Genomic DNA, 16,594 nt, shown 5'->3' with positions numbered 1-16,594 from the left:
CAGTCAGAGTCAAATTAATTTTAGAATATATTAGCAACACTTAGAAGTAATAAAACTAAATCAAAATTTCTTCAAAGGATTAAGTCCTTCAGCCTTTAACTCAGTCAGACCTGTCTTCCTCTAATGCCAATTAGAGTTCAAAGACAAGATTCATTCACTTCATTTACAGATCCGTTGAACCTTGGGTACAAATGATAAATCCTTAATAAGTCAGAAAAATAGCTATATTTATTCTTAAAATTAACTAATTTGCACACTGAGGTTGAGTGATTTGCCTAAAGACAATTCATTGAAATGTCTGATACAATTTCGTAGGCCTGTTTTTTGATTTGACATCACTGACCTGTTTTCCCATTTTAAAGTTAAAATGTAGAAATGTTCATATCTGTCAAGAGTCTTATACAAAACAAGTTCGCATCTCCACATGAAGATTAAAACAAAACAAAACAACACTTCACTAAAATATTTAGATAATCTCATGACAGCAAAAAGTGCCCAGGCATCGTTTTATTTTGAATAGATTGCTATACTTTTAGGAAGGAATTTTCTTCCTTTGTCTGTGCTGTAAAAGCAGACTTAGGTTTATTTAGCAGTTGCCTTAGTGAACTCAGCAATAAACATACTTGACAAATCAAACTGGCTGGCCGAATCTAGTGTCTCAATTCAACGGTCAGGCAATTTTACGAATGTATGTGCACACACAGTTTACATACACACACACTCTGGTTCTGTAACAAAGAACTCTTTTGCACTGTCCATGGAGTATTTACCAAGCTACCTTCAGCCACAGAGAAATGAAACTTTCCAACTTTTCATCTCCAAGGATTAAGGAATTTTACATTAAGCGCCTTTGAAAGGCCTAATGCTTTTTAAATGATAATCAAAGGCAAGATAATTCTGAAGGTGACTACGGTATTCTTTTTTCTGAAAGTGTACTATTAAATAATCATAACTGTAATGCACACACATTTTATTTTTAAAATACTGAAATTAGCTTCATTGATTAGACAGTAAATAGCAATAATACGTTAAAATTAGTATTGATGTAGAAAACGGTAATCAAATGGCCCAAACAGTTAACATAAAATGTCCTTTTTTCTATTTTTGATTTAAGCCATTTCTGGTCCCTCCAGTTTTCCTGGGCCAGTTAACAGTATGTCAACATTTCTGTGCCTAAGATGTAACTAGCTGTGAATCATTTTCACAAATTTTTTATTTTTAGTATTAGACTCCATTGTAATTCTGCAGGATCTAAACCTGTTTTAGAGAACCCAAATTACACAAAACTTTGGGGATAGAAATTAGCATAATTGAAATAATTCAATTTTTGGTAATTATAATTCTCACTTAAACCTAAATTAAATGTGCTGAACTATAATTATGTTCAAATTTGCATCATGAAAATCACCCCCATTTAGCTCATGGCATCTTAAAATATCTAATAGGGGTCTTAAACTCTTAAGGTTGAGTCAAGAGGCCTTATTTTCACAGCCTTTGGGAAGAGGAGACTTATCATGCATTAAGCACAGTTATTTAGCCTCTTGGGAAAGGAAAGATGGGTCCATTATTTCTTCACTATCTGATGTGCAGGATTTGTACTCTAAGCTTCAGATACCTTTAACTTACACTGCCATTAATGAGTTCTGAGTGCCACAGCAGAAAGTAAAGATTAATGCTTTCTTTCAAGAAAAACCTTAAGCAAAGCAGGTCATGCATTAAGACAAAAGTAATGGAAACCAAAGACAAAAAAGGCTGTTAACACTTTAAAACCGGGCACTAGAAAATAAGCACTGTTTTGCTATCCATTTTTAAATGATTAAAGATTCAAAACAACCTGAAGGCAACGAGAATTCACCTTTCAGTCCTGTGAATTGCTCACTGATTCTTAAGAATCCTAGGATCAAACCTTTATTATTATTTTGGGGGGTTGCAAAAGGAAAACATCCATAAAATATTACTCAGTTAAGCTGCCTGTTTAACTAACCTTTCTATTATTTGATTTGATTAAATTAACCAGCTGATGTGATTAAGCTTGCAAGATGGCTTATTCGTATTCATCTTTGGCATGGTAGGTGGATATAATCTTCAAATATATTGATCAAGAAATAGATGTGTCTGGATGTACAGGGCTGGCATATTGTCAAAGCACATGATGAGTTTGCCACAAAAAAACACATGAATATATCTCCAGTTGAGTAAAATATTCACATTAATACCAGAATAAGGCAGAAGAACCCTGGCTGACATCCCATCTGTTCTTATGAATTAAATTTAGAAATCATATGTAATATAGACATTTCTGTCTGAATATCATGAAACCCTGACACATCCAGGCTTTCATTAGAAAGCTCCACAATGTGACTTGAATAACAATCTGTCTTACCTAATTAGTATTTTCAGTTTAGCATATTCACTTCCAGACATATTGCTGTTTGCACATGGTAATTTGGGTAAACAGATACCATCCACAGCTGCATCAATTAACACTGCTAATCAAAACTGAATTCAGGTAATTAGGCACATTTATGCAAAAAAAATGTGTAATTTTGCAAAAAAGCGAGATTTTTCAATAATATGTCAATAAGTAAAAATCTCCTTTTGCTCGTGAAGATAAAGAGTGAGACAAGAGAAATCATCATTGATATATACATCATGCAGACAGAGTAAAATTCCTAAATTAAATCTCAGTCTTTAATTGGCCTGTATTTTCAGAAATTGGATCATATTTTTTATAAATGTTTTCCTCAATGTTTCCACATAGTAAAGTTGATTCACATCTGCCTAAGGGTTTAATCATCGAGCAGGACTCAAATGGTTAATGAATTCTCAAGTATTTATGTAATTAGAAAGGATGTTGGTCAAACTTGTTCTTCCATCTTGTCTAGCATCTCTTAGGAAAGATTCTCTCAGTACGTCTCATTTTATTACACACTTTAATTTTCTCTGCTACAAAACACTTTCATTTGTAATTAGAATTACAATAGCAATTTATTTTCCTGCAAATATTCTTCAACTTCTCTGATTCTACACAATGCCCTTTAGTTGTGTTTTCATTCATTTTCAAAATGAAGACTCTACGTTGTTTTTCCTCTCTCTCTTCAAACATAAGCCAAACTGATCATTTTGATTAAATATTTTAATTAGTTCAGAAAAACTAGTTTCATTGTTGTGAAGTACTAAGTGGCTAACTAGTGACTAACAAGTTCTGGCTAAGGGGAGATTTATGGGCATAAGTTAAAGCTAAAGTAAAGAAACCTGGATCATTTAAAAAAGCATCTGAAGTAGATATAAGAATAACCTAGGATGGAGATTATTTGTGTATAATATACACACTGACAAATTTCTACTTATTTTTCCTCCTTCAGACTTTGAAGCTTAGGTTTATTTCTTAGTGTAAACACCAGGCCTTTACAATGAAGTACTGGGCTCAGTGTCCCTACTTTTATCTTAATGGTAATAGTCACTTTCAATCCAAGTTAACAAACATTTCCTCACTCTCTACCACATATCAGGGTCTCCTCTAGGCCCCGCGGATAAATATAGAGATGGATTTAAACTGACCACACTTCTCTGTGTCAACTTCAGAGAGTTTACAAACCAAAAGAATCAACAATGAGAAGGTTGATGAAATCACCAAGTGAAAATCAATCTGTCAATTCCAAATTTTTGGAACCTCCTGGTCTAATTTTGTAGAAGTTTACTTTTTGCATAACTCAAGTTAATTCTTTTATTCTCATAAGAAAAGGAGAAAACAATTTTTTTTCTATTATTTTGCATGATTTTTTTCTCACATTGCAGCAATACTGTACTTCTGTATTTATTTTTTGATATTTATCAAAAATATTTTTTCTACGTATTTCTTTAAATGCATTTGTCATAAATAATTGGGCAATTCCTGACAGCTAGACATCTAACAGACTTATACTCAGTTTCAAGAGCAGGAATTATAAAATATAGAGACATTTATCAACAGGTTGTCAAACTGCTCACACCAAAGAAACCATATGAGGTAGGATGGATGCCTCTGACTTTAAGATTCTGTTAAACATAATTATTTATGAATCTTAAAAGAAAGATAGGTAAGCACAAGCATTTGAAAGACAATTTTTTACAGATCCTAATGATTGGTTTTCAATGAACTAAACTATTAATATCTGCGGAAGAAAACGTCTTCTCTCTATGAAAGAAGCCCACTGAGTAATGTTCATTGCATGGGTGACCCAGTGTGTTGTTACTCAAAGCACTGTAAACCCCTTCTTCTCTTACTTCCTCTAGAGTGAATCAGTACAGAATTAATTATCTCATCATAGTTCCTGAGTTTTAGTAAATTCCTTTTTCTGCAGAAATGGTTTAAATTCGTCTTGCAAGAATCCTGTTCTCACAGTCTCCAAGTTTTAGCAAAGTGGAATGCCATGATTATCCCAAGGACAGCTTTGGTGAAGGAAAGGCTTCAGCAGCTTCCAAACCAGGCCGTGCCACTGACTAGCTATCTGACTTCAGGTAAAACCTTCGCCAGTCTGAGTGTGAGTTTCTTGTTTATACAACATGGCTCATAGGCTCACCTCACCGGATTGAGAGGAGTACCTGAAACATAGTAGGTGCTTAATAAAGGCTTGCTAAAACTAAATACAGATTAGTCAATGATGGCTCCAGAAATGCTAATGCTGAAGGCATTTGAGTTAAAAGTATCTTTTTATGAAGTTCTCTGATTCCAAAGTAATGTACAGAGATAGTATGATAATTTTAATACAAATAGCATAAATTGTATCAAATAGGCCACAGACCACTACGCTATATTAGGTCACCTTCCAACTCATTTGAAAACTGGTCCTAGAAAACTAGTCTTCCTAATTAAGTTGGAAAGTTAACACTGGGACACTTATTGTTTCTAGAGCATTTTTTATGATTTTATTAAACAAATTACAAGAAGTAATTCCATTGACCATTATTAACCAAATAATTTTGTTTTGGAATTATTGTCTGTTAAAGAGGATAATCTCGAAAAATTTATATGTGACTACTTTTTAACTATGAATAATTTTTTAAAAAAACTTAGGAAATCCTTGAGTCTGCCACTTGCCATCTCTCCTTAGTCCAGCAGAATAAAATCGCTTATAGTACATCTACTCTAAATTTCAATAAAATTCAACTAAATTGCTGACTCAGAAACAATGCACAACAAATAAAACAACAGCATTGGTCACTTTTTAAAACAGTCTGCTTTTTAAACAGAAACACTCCAGCTAAAATATGCAGTCTATAAAATATCAAATGGATTAATCTTGGCTTATTCATAGCAAAGAATGTTATTTCACAACTGTAAGAGAAAATGTCAGGGCTGGGACTGGGTGGATTAGGTGGAAACCAATCTTGATAGAAAACAAAGGCAACATAAAGAAATAAAATGTCTTCGAAGCACACTGAAGCAAAATAAATTATTGGATCTGGGATTTAGCAAAGTATAATCTTATTTTCCTTTACTCTTTCACTAATACTTTTTTTCTACACTGAGACAATATGAATTTCACCTTCCAAACCCATAATTTTCTTTAATAAAAAGACTGCTAATAATTAATGACAACGTAGAGAAGGATGTTATCTGTAGTTCAGCACATTAGCTTTTTGTACTTCAGAGAATGTTGTATTTATAACAAATTTTAATACTGAAGATTATTTTCATTTAGTTCTGTTAAGAGGTAAAACAAGATTAAATTAGAGAAGATAATTAAATTATGTCTGAAGAATTAATATTGCTTATTTTAGAGATATAATTTAGTGGTCATGTTTATCTTTTAGTTAAAATTATCTTTAATAAGAAAACAAGTATTATCATGAAACAATTGAATTTTTTAAAGTTTGACAATGGAATGTACCGAAGCTAAAGTGGATAATCTACACTTTATCAGACAAGGTACAGAACAACATATTTGTTTACAATTTATGGTTGAACACTTGTCCCACAATTAAGAATTAGGAAATTATCCTTACAGCAAACAGATCTTAGTTAAACATATTATTAATCTATGCTTCAACGTACTATCCAACTCTCTGGAGGATGCCGGAGTGACTTTGCCAGCTGAATAATCTCAGTCACTCTATCACAAGTTTTTCATCTTTGACTTTCTTCACAGGCTTGGAGTAGGAGCCTATCTTTCAGAAGGATGTTAAAAGAATACATGAAAAGCTTGTGCAAAAATAAAATAGCACCTCCAGGCTTCTTAATTTTTACACTATAATGCCTTGGACTTTTCTACCTTGACAGATTCAGAGTGAATTCTTTGATGAAAAGAGAGAAATAAATTACATATGGAAGGAAAAGAACCTTTATTATCATTTTAATAGTTCACAGACACATAAAAGGAAGATGCATTCACTATGTGATGGGACCTAAAACGAAAAATATTCACTGACTTAGAACTAAACAAATTAATATGATATGAAAAATGGAAACAGTTTTTGAAGCAATGTGAATACACAACTTTTCACCAAGGCTCAGAAAATTTAACAAAGAAAAATAAAACTAAACCATTAAATGGCATTGCATATAATTAGTTAGCTTCTCCTACAGCATTTTGGACTTAATGAAAACACTGAATATATTCAGAAAGTATCAGAGATCACGGAGAATGAAATTCCAGACATCAGACATAATCAACTTTTAGAAATTGCTTCATAAGCAACTGTACCAAAAAGCACGCATTTTCAGGAGACATCTTGTAGATTTAACATGGATATGATATGCAATTTCAGTGGTTGGCACTGAACTAGAATAGAGATGTCATTGTTATTTATTCCTAGCTCCTTCAGGACATCCCTAGGTTGTTTTTCTATTGGGACCATACATTTTCAGTGTGCATAGATTGGCTTCATGCTCCCTGCTTTTGTTGGGATGGTGGTTTTCATGTTTTGAATGCAGGCAGTAGTGCTTGGGACTCTCTCTGTATGTTCCCAATTATCTGTAATGTTATTCTATATTCTCTGCCACCAGAATGCTTTTGCGAGAGCTATGGTCCCTCTAAAGCAGCATACCAATCAGAAGCGCAAAATGAAAATTAAAATAGGAAGATTTTCTTCTTATTATTATTTGAATGACATACGACCTGCTCAATGTTTGCATTTAAATTGAGCAGGATAATTCAGCTCTGGCTTTTAATTTCAGAAGGGTTAATCACCCTAACAAAGGTCAATCAAACTTTAATCTTCAATAAAATTGCTACAACGCCAATCACCTGCAGGACATTTATTATATTCCCATTTCCATGCAAAAGAATGCATTGCTTTCATTATGTATCACTAATCTTCTAACTCTTTACATTAGCACATTTTACCAAAAAACATTAATTCCTTTGAAACTCTGATGAGAGTTCATTTCTACACATCTCTGGAGATAATCCTGTTTAAAAAAAAAAAAAAAAAAACTAAAAACGGGACATCAACTGTGAACCACTTCCTGGGCACTATCTAATCCTCATAGACCTTCAATACTCCAACAGAGTTCTGACAATACCAAATCTCAAGTACACAAAATATTATGGTGGTTTAGGTTAAAATAACAATATATTATTTTAGGCACTGAATCCTCCCTATTGTCTGTGATTGTGCCATTCATCTACTTATTTCTATTCACAATGTTTACTGCATACAAAACTTATTGATTTGGAGGAAGCAAATGTTAACCAGCTTTGAATAACAGAGGAAATACTTAAATTCATTAATTCATTCACTCGATAAATACCTACTGAATGTCTATTATGTGCCAGACATTGGGCTAGGGTGGGGAATCAAAGTTAAGGAAACAAAAGACAAACAAAAAGATAGTTATTACTAGAATAACACTCTCCTGTAAAAATGGTGTCCCGAAGTTAATAAAATAATGATTTAAATCTCCACTTTCAGTTTTTCTTACCGATGTCATTAAATTTCGGTTAAGTCAATTTCCATCAAATCTGTTAAGTCAAATTTCCACCAAAATTTTGATAAACAGTGTTTAAAATTATCTGGACATTCAAAGGCTTTAAAATTCATAATCCCATAAAATGATTCATTTTTTATTTGAGAACATAAAATGTGACCGCAAATTTTAAAATGAATATATTGATAATGTCTAGTCTCCCATCATTAGAAATAAAACCATGAGAAAGTTTCAATGAGCTTATTAAAATATACATGCTGTGCAAAATTTGTTTCCAAAATGTTATTTCATGATGTTTAAAAACTTCTATTAACACAAAAGACAATAGTAATGGGCAAAAGACAAATTATTGCATTTTGTCATGATATAGTGACCCAGATGACCATGGAGGGAAAGAACCTTAATATATGCCCCCAATTATATTGCAAATTGATTGCCTAGATATTGTAACGGTGGTGTGACACAGCATAAATAACCCAAACTTGCCTTCTGCATATTTTTTGAGACCTCTTCCTCCCTCTCTGTACTTAGATTAAGTGCACAGCCACATACACAGAGGTGCATGCCGTTCCTCATCAATATTCACACTAATTAATTAGCAATACAGGAAGGCTGTCGTTTGGGAAACTCCTCAAATCTTGAATATTCAATCAAGCAAAGCAAATCACAGTAAAAAGAAAATACACGTAAATAGTCTGACCAGACTGGCCCTGGAGAATAGCACATAATTTCAAGAGATAGTCGTCTTCATAAATGTTGTTTCAAAAAGCCCCAATTACATTGTGCGACTTAAGTCAAGACCTTAGCTTTCCTTTGAGCATGTCTTGAAACTAAAATAGAACCTCTACATATTCTATAACTACACTTTGCTTTTTCTCCTTTCCTAGAACTAGGTTGACACAATAGAATAAAGCAGAGCAACGGCTTTTACATTGTCGAGCAAAATAAATCCAATGTCATACAATATAAATGTCCCACTGATATTTGTTACCAAATACTTATTCTGAAAACTGATAAAGATTAGCTAGACCCAACAGGGAAAATATTGCTTTATATTCCATTTTCATCATCAAAATCTGTTTAGCTATATTATGAATTTACAGATTTAGGGAAAAAAAAAAGCTTTCAGAGAATATGTTATAAATGCCCGAAAAGCATATGGATCTTTTTCTGAATCATTTCGGTCAAGAAACAAAAAAAGAACCCATGAACCATCAAACAAAAATCTTAATAAGAAAACCTAGGATGTGGAATTATGAAAGAAACATACCTTTGGCCGAACAAGTTTGCAATTTCTCATCTTGCCTACACAGCTCTGTTGTTCCATCTTGAGCAAAAGTCGACTCCGTGTCCCTTGTGATCTCTGTGACAATGCCATCATATCACTGGCAAATTTTTCGATTAAACTTTGCAGATGTAGTAGCAACTTTGTTAATTATGACATTAGCCAGCCGGCGGGTACGATCAGTCACCCACTGCAAGGAAAGCCAGACAAAGAGACATCTAATCATTGCAACCAGAGCAGATAAATTTTGTTCCTTTCTCATACGTGTCACAGATTCTATTCCTTCTGACCCACTCCTCAGCCATCGACTGTCACATTTAGATTCCGAGAGCTTCCAGTTTCCCTTTATCCTTGCCTTAGATCTGAAACTCCAGGTTATCAGGAAGACACGCGTCACCAGCTGTCTCAGAGCAGGAAAGCAATCAGGTGAATACTACTTATTATCTTGCATTGCTTTCCGAGGAGTGACAAGATTGATTTGGAACCAAGAATACATTCAGATCTCAGACAGTAGTTCCTAGGGTTTTGAGTTCAGACAGTAGGATATGTGCTAAGTTGCAACAGGGAGGATTTCAATCCCAATGTTAAGGCTACAGGACATTAGAAATTTAAGGAAAGTTTTAGGAAATTGATCACAGCTCCTTTTCCAGATGCCCTTGTATTAATATTTTCTTCTCTACCTCTGTGCTGTGTTGGTGATGCCTATGAGTCAGCTGTTACCCAGCAGAGCCAGCTTTACAGCAAGGTAGCCCAAGTCAACCTGTGGAATCAGTATTCTGACATTATGAAATTATCTCCATATATCCCTTTTTCGTGAAGACGAGTACTCTATAAATCCAAATCCTGAAACTTATCTTTGCAAAAAGTTCAAATTATATTTTTATGTAATAACGTTAGAAAACTAATTCAGGCATGTCAGCTAAAAATAACATACAAATTTAAGCTGGGGGAAGATATCATCACATTTTAATGCAAAATTTTCCTTCAAAAAGTCTGTCTACTGATTGATCAATATACACAACATATGCATAATGAATTTACTGAAATCTCAATATATATTAGGTAATGCATAGAAGATTCCCACAAAATGATATAACAATGTTTTCCAGAGCGAAGCATCCAATGGAGCAGCAAAAGGCTTAATCTACATGGTAAGCTGTTACCTTGATGCGATTTTTACTAAAGAATTACCACCAACATGTTTGCGTATCAACAAAATAAAAAGGTTGCACAGGAGAATTTGAAAGAGAATTTTATATCATAAAGTAATAAAGTTATATTTATCAATAAATTAGTAGGTCTTTCTGGGATGGAGAAATTTAGGGAAAAGTTAAAATGTGATTCTGAAGTTGATTTTACCTAAGAAGTGTGTATATTTGGCTGCTGAACACAACCCAAAATGTTTTATCTCTACCTGTGAAAACTGCAGTTGCGGTACACTATATTAATAATTCATGATACATATCCTAAATTACATTGTATTTTTACATGAGAACATTCCTGCCATGGAGGGCCCAAAATCTCTGTTTAGCTTAAAGTGCTGCAAAGATAAACTGATAAATGTATTTAGATGCAACCTAAGATATACACAATGAGGATGAGATGATTTAGGGATTCCTAAAACTACACAGCAAGATACTTTCATCCTCGGAAGACAAAAAGGTTTCTAAAGTCCCACCAGAACCGGCATGGGAGGGAGAAAATACGATTTCAGAAATTCTTAGAAATTATATATTTATATAGATACAGATATCTTTCTGAGAGTAAGATACTCTTTATCCTTTGTATCTTGGGCTGATAGTAAGAAATGAGTCAGATTCCATAAAAGCAAAAGAACAAAGAAATCAGAAATGTCAGGACAAGAGTGTGTTGTGGCACAATGCCAAGGACAAAGACTCTGTGATATGACTTTCAGTGATGCCCTATTTGGAAATAAGCTGTTTCTGTCCCATCCATTATCATAGCCTTGGCAACTGCTGTACAGCCTGGCACACAGCAGTTTCTCAAGAAATACATGTCGATGAAGAATAAATACTTACCTTGCATATATCGTCCTCCTCAGCCCACTCACTTACTTTTAAAACTAAATGATGCAAAAATTAACTCTTTAGGCTTTATATGGATTACCCATATTTAATCGCATACGTATTCAAAATTATATCTTTAAAATACTGAAAAGACTTTATTCCTAAAGAGTTCAAAGTAGACATTTCTCTTAAGATTTTAAAATAAGCATTAATAACGTTCACTCTATTTGTTCCTATGAAAATGACTTTGACTCAGGGAGTTAGAATGAGTCAGAAAGATCTTTACTCTTTGAGTGGAAGAGGGGACATTTTCCTAGGAAATTCCCAGAGAATAAAATAATGCTATGTATACAATATTTTTTCATTGCAATAGTATCTATAAGAGAGAATGGAAACAATGTCTCCAAAGAAGGAAATCAAGATGTAATTTTGGCAATTAATCATAGGCAGTCATTATATGGTAATATGAAAGACGGATAAAACCAAGTTTTTATGACTATACTGAATTTAAAAAGCAGCAGAATACAAAGTGTACATATATTGATTACTGAGTATACCTGAAGAAAGACTGGATGGAGAAGTGTTAACATAGAAAATATGTTTTGTAGAATTAGAAAGTATTTTCTTCTTTTACAAAAGTTTGCTTTCTTGCCATTCTGTTAATCCCAAAATGTAGAAAAAAAGACTCCATCTGTAAGATGGGAACAACAGCACTAATTGTAATACTTACCCGATAGGTTCTTAATATTAAACCAGATATTGTACATAAAACTCTGCATATTTTCTGACCTACAGGAAACACTAATTATATATCTTGGTTATTATTTTTTTATTATAACCATCATATAAATAATTAATTCTGACGTATTTGTGTTACACCTTTTTTTTTCTATGAAATATTACCAAAACTTCACTGCATTAAATGAGATATTCTGAAACAGGAAAACTCAGTATTCAAAACCTAAAAGACCAAACACAGAAATATGGTCTAGATAGTAAAATTGATTTATAAAATAATAACAGCAATAATAATAACCAATAGAAGGCCGGGCGCGGTGGCTCAAGGCTGTAATCCCAGCACTTTGGGAGGCCGAGACGGGCGGATCAGAAGGTCAGGAGATCGAGACCATCCTGGCTAACACGGTGAAACCCCGTCTCTACTAAAAATACAAAAAATTAGCCGGGCGTAGTGACGGGCGCCTGTAGTCCCAGCTACTTGGGAGGCTGAGGCAGGAGAATGGCGTAAACCCGGGAGGCGGAGCTTGCAGTGAGCTGAGATCCGGCCGCTGCACTCCAGCCTGGGCGACAGAGCGAGACTCCGCCTAAAAAAAAAAAAAAAAAAAATACAAAAAACTAGCCGGGCGAGGTGGCGGGTGCCTGTAGTCCCAGCTACTCGGGAGGCTGAGGCAGGAGAATGGCGTAAACCCAGGAGGCGGAGCTTGCAGTGAGCTGAGATCCGGCCACTGCACTCCAGCCTGGGCGACAGAGCGAGACTCCGTTTCAAAAAATAAAAAAAATAAAAAAAATAAAATAACCAATAGATACAGAGGACCTTAGTTAAAATTATAATTTCTATAAGACCTACATGACTTATAATTTTACTAGACCTGTAGATCGTACAGTTTTGCCTTTATATGGCTGTTTATGGCATACCTACAAAGAGGCAGAACTGCTGGAAACAGAGATTAAAATAAGAGAAATTGACCTGGAGAAACTGGCATTGCCTTGAAGAAACTCAGCACTCTTACTTTTCTGGGCACTCTTACTTTTATTTTCTAATGCGGGCACTTGCTGATTTCTGCTCCCTGTGGCCACAAAGTCCAACTCAGAGCAGCCACCTAAGGCTGTGTTTTCTCTAGGGCATGCAAGCACCACAGGTTCCATTCTAATTGTTGCCATTCTAACGACAAGGGGTTGTTGAATGTATAAATACAATGTACAGGTGTGGAATGTTTTTTTAAAAGTTGAAGCAGTTGGTGAGAACAAAGCAATCTAGATTTGGAAACATTCTCCATAGAGAAGAGTGCATTCTGGATCCACACGGACCCACTAAGCCCTCCTCTCTCTGCTACAGACGCTTTTATTTTTGTGCCCCACCAACTGTCTTCCATTGGTCCTTGTAACAGCCCTTCCTATCCCTCTTACCACTTCAATACATTTAATTAAGCTTCATATGTATATTAGTTTTATTTCTGCCTTCCAGCCTGCTAGATGTAGAAGCAATACCTGAAACTCCCTTCTCTGTCGTGCCTTAGTCACAAGAGTCAGACATCCTGCTTCCAGGCCATTCCTAGCTCCTTGCTTACTAGCTCTGGGACTTTGGGCAAGTTGCTAAACCTTATTAAGAATCTGTTAAACAACAACAACGTCTCATGGTGCTATCATGAAGACTGTGACTAACACATGTCATCTGCTGAGCACATGATAAGTATCCAATAAATGCACTCTCATTGCCAAAGTAACAACAGAATCACCAAGAAACAGTACAGTGTAGCAAACAAGAGCAAGGGATCCGAAGACAAGCTTCTTGGGTGAATTCATATCCTAGCTTTCTCACTTAAATCAGTAATAACAACAACAATAATAATAGTAATAAATATCTTCCTCTAGATTTTTAAGAATTAAATGTATACTTATAAATTACTTACCACATAGTAAATACTATTTTCAATTATTATTATTTCCCTGCCTCCTGTGCTACTTGGTTATTTTTTCCCCATTGCTAACCCAGTTTTAGTAAAAATAAATCAGGACTTTGAATGTGAAGACCTGGACATATATATAGTCACACATGCTTGACAATACATGGATAAGGATCATAGTTACAGCATTATTTATGATAGCAAAAGACTGAGACTAATCTAAAAATCCACCAAAGGCAACTGGTTAAATAAAGTATGTTATATTCATACTGTGGAATGCCATGGAGCCATTAAAATGAATAAAGTATAAGTAGGAGAACTGATATGAAATTATTTCTATGATACATTTTAAGGAAAAGAAGAATGGTGCAGAACAATGTGTATTGTATATTACAGCGGTCCCCAATATTTTTGGCACCAGGGGCCAGTTCCAAAGATGATAATTTTTCCAAGGACCGGAAGTGGGGTGGGGGGTGGTTTCAGGATGATTCAAGTGCATTACATTTATTGTGCACTTTATATCTATTATTAATACATCACAATATATAATGAAATAATTATACAAATCACTATAATGTAGAATCAGTGGGAGCCCTGAGCTTGTTTTCCTGCAACTAGACGGTCCCATCTGAGGGTGATGGGGACAGTGACAGATCATCAGGCATTAGATTCTCATAAGGAGTGTGTAACCCAGATCCCTCACATGCACAGTTCACAACACAGTTCACACTCCTATGAGAATCCAATGCTGCCACTGATGTGACAGGAGGCGAAGCTCAGGTTGTAATGTGAGTGATTGCGAGTGGCTGTAAATACAGATGAAGCTTCTCTCACTTGCAGGCCACACGCTTCCTGCTGTGCAGCCTGGCTCCCAATAGGCTACAGACCTCTACTCTGGTTTGTGGCCAGGGAATTAGGGACCCCTGGTATATTATCCTTTTGTTTAACAAGGATTTTGCATATACTGCTTGTTTATGAGGATGTTTCATAACTCATTATGAGGTATTTAGAGGATATTTCTGAAAAAGATACAAGGAGCTGCTCATGGTGGTTCTGTCAATAGGGAAACTTGGGTCTGGGGACAGAAGAGGTGAAGCAGCTACTCTTCACAGTATATCCTTTGATGTTGTATGGATTTATGTTATATATGTAGCTTTCGTTTTAAACCAGGAACAAATGTAATAACTTTTTTAAAAAGTCATTATTCCTACTTGAATATGCAATCAGTCTATCCTAGTTCATTTATAGAAATTCTTCCATTTCCTGTACTCATGGCCACGATCCACCAGCTAATGTCTACCTAGTTGATCAGCAGTACGCACAGCATTGTTTTTCTGCACCATAAAATGAGCTCACTACCTTTTGCTTCCAATTCGCATTTCAATGCGATTTTCAAAACTATTTGTTGACTGAGTTGATTTTTGTCACCCAATAAACGTCAAAATGTTGGTATTCCTGCATCTCCTTTCTCAAAGGATGACTTCCTTTAAAAGGATTTAATTTAGCACACAAGAGACAAACCACATTTCTATGTTCTGTACAATTCTAAAGCCATTTCAAGTAAAGAGTCCTTTCCCCATGTTACAAATGTACAAATATTTGTCCTCAGAAGGGCAGCTCACATTCAAGGCATCCTTTAGATGCCAGTTGAATGTCCAGGGCTAAGGGCCTCTAATGGGGCTTAAGATGCCACACGGCACATAACACATAATAAATTGTGATCTGATAGCCTGAACACATGATATGAGCTTAACATAAGGCTTTACTTATCTTTTCAAATACACAAATTGGAGAACACATTGCTCATTACAAATATTATCTAAACAAATTTCAATTGACACCTTCATAGGAATCTTTCAAGTGTCATAGTTTCTTCCTGTTTCAAACAAATAGTCTGTCTTACTTTTAAAAAGTTCAGCTCCCAGTCACAGACTCTACCTTGGGAATACCTGATACTAGTCATCAGAATGCTTGTATTTACAAGGGGGTGGTGATCCTAGGTAACAATTGCCTTGTCTGTAAAAAAGCATAAAACTCAGGAGGTAGATGATAGTTAAACAGGTTAGTTGACATATTAGACAAAATGGCTAACACTTGGAATCACTTGATAATGGGTGTTATCCACAGCAACAGCAGTGTCATTGTCAGCTTCGTAATTTTAGACACCATTAGGTGGCCAATCGCAGCTCTAGGGTATGAACAGTTGCTGACTCTCTCTACTGGTTCAGTTTTCTTTTCCAGAGCAAATGTTAACCATGAAGTGAACATAGGTCTATACGGCAATTGGTAAGACTTATCCTGTATGCCAGGCCTTCTCAAACTTTAATGGTTATGTATATCACATGAAGATCTTGCTAAAATGAAGATTTTCATTCAGTAGGTCCAGGATGGAGCCCGACATTCTACATTTCTGCTAAGCTCTCAAATGCTGCGGCTGCTGGTGATGGTTGTATAATACTAAGGTTATATTCCATCGCAGATGTTACAGAAAGAATGACATACTTTGTAAATAACACAATGGATATTCAGTCATATAGTTATGTGAATTTTTTTTTTTTTTTTTTTTTTTTTTGAGACGGAGTCTCGCTCTGTCGCCCAGGCTGGAGTGCAGTGGCCGGATCTCGGCTCACTGCAAGCTCCACCTCCCGGGTTCACGCCATTTTCCCACCTCAGCCTCCCGAGTAGTGGGACTACAGGCGCCCGCCACCTCGCCCGGCTAACTTTTTGT

General features: G+C 35.2%; 1 long non-coding RNA gene across 13 annotated transcripts in view; it reads right to left on the bottom strand.

The window, feature by feature from the left end:
* The window catches only part of LOC103875997, a 101,437-nt gene that overhangs the window by 25,847 nt on the left and 58,996 nt on the right, over positions 1-16,594 (bottom strand). For all 13 annotated transcript variants that reach the window (XR_635025.4, XR_004176170.1, XR_002515803.2 and 10 more), the window contains one exon: positions 9,183-9,387. This is a non-coding gene — a long non-coding RNA (uncharacterized LOC103875997). The remainder of the gene's footprint in view (positions 1-9,182; positions 9,388-16,594) is intronic.

This window comes from Papio anubis, chromosome 9 (genome assembly GCF_008728515.1).
Source record: "Papio anubis isolate 15944 chromosome 9, Panubis1.0, whole genome shotgun sequence".
NCBI classification, from domain to species: domain Eukaryota; kingdom Metazoa; phylum Chordata; class Mammalia; order Primates; family Cercopithecidae; genus Papio; species Papio anubis.
The sequence above is the reverse complement of the archived record's forward strand: the minus strand, read 5'-3'. Positions and strand labels throughout refer to the sequence as shown.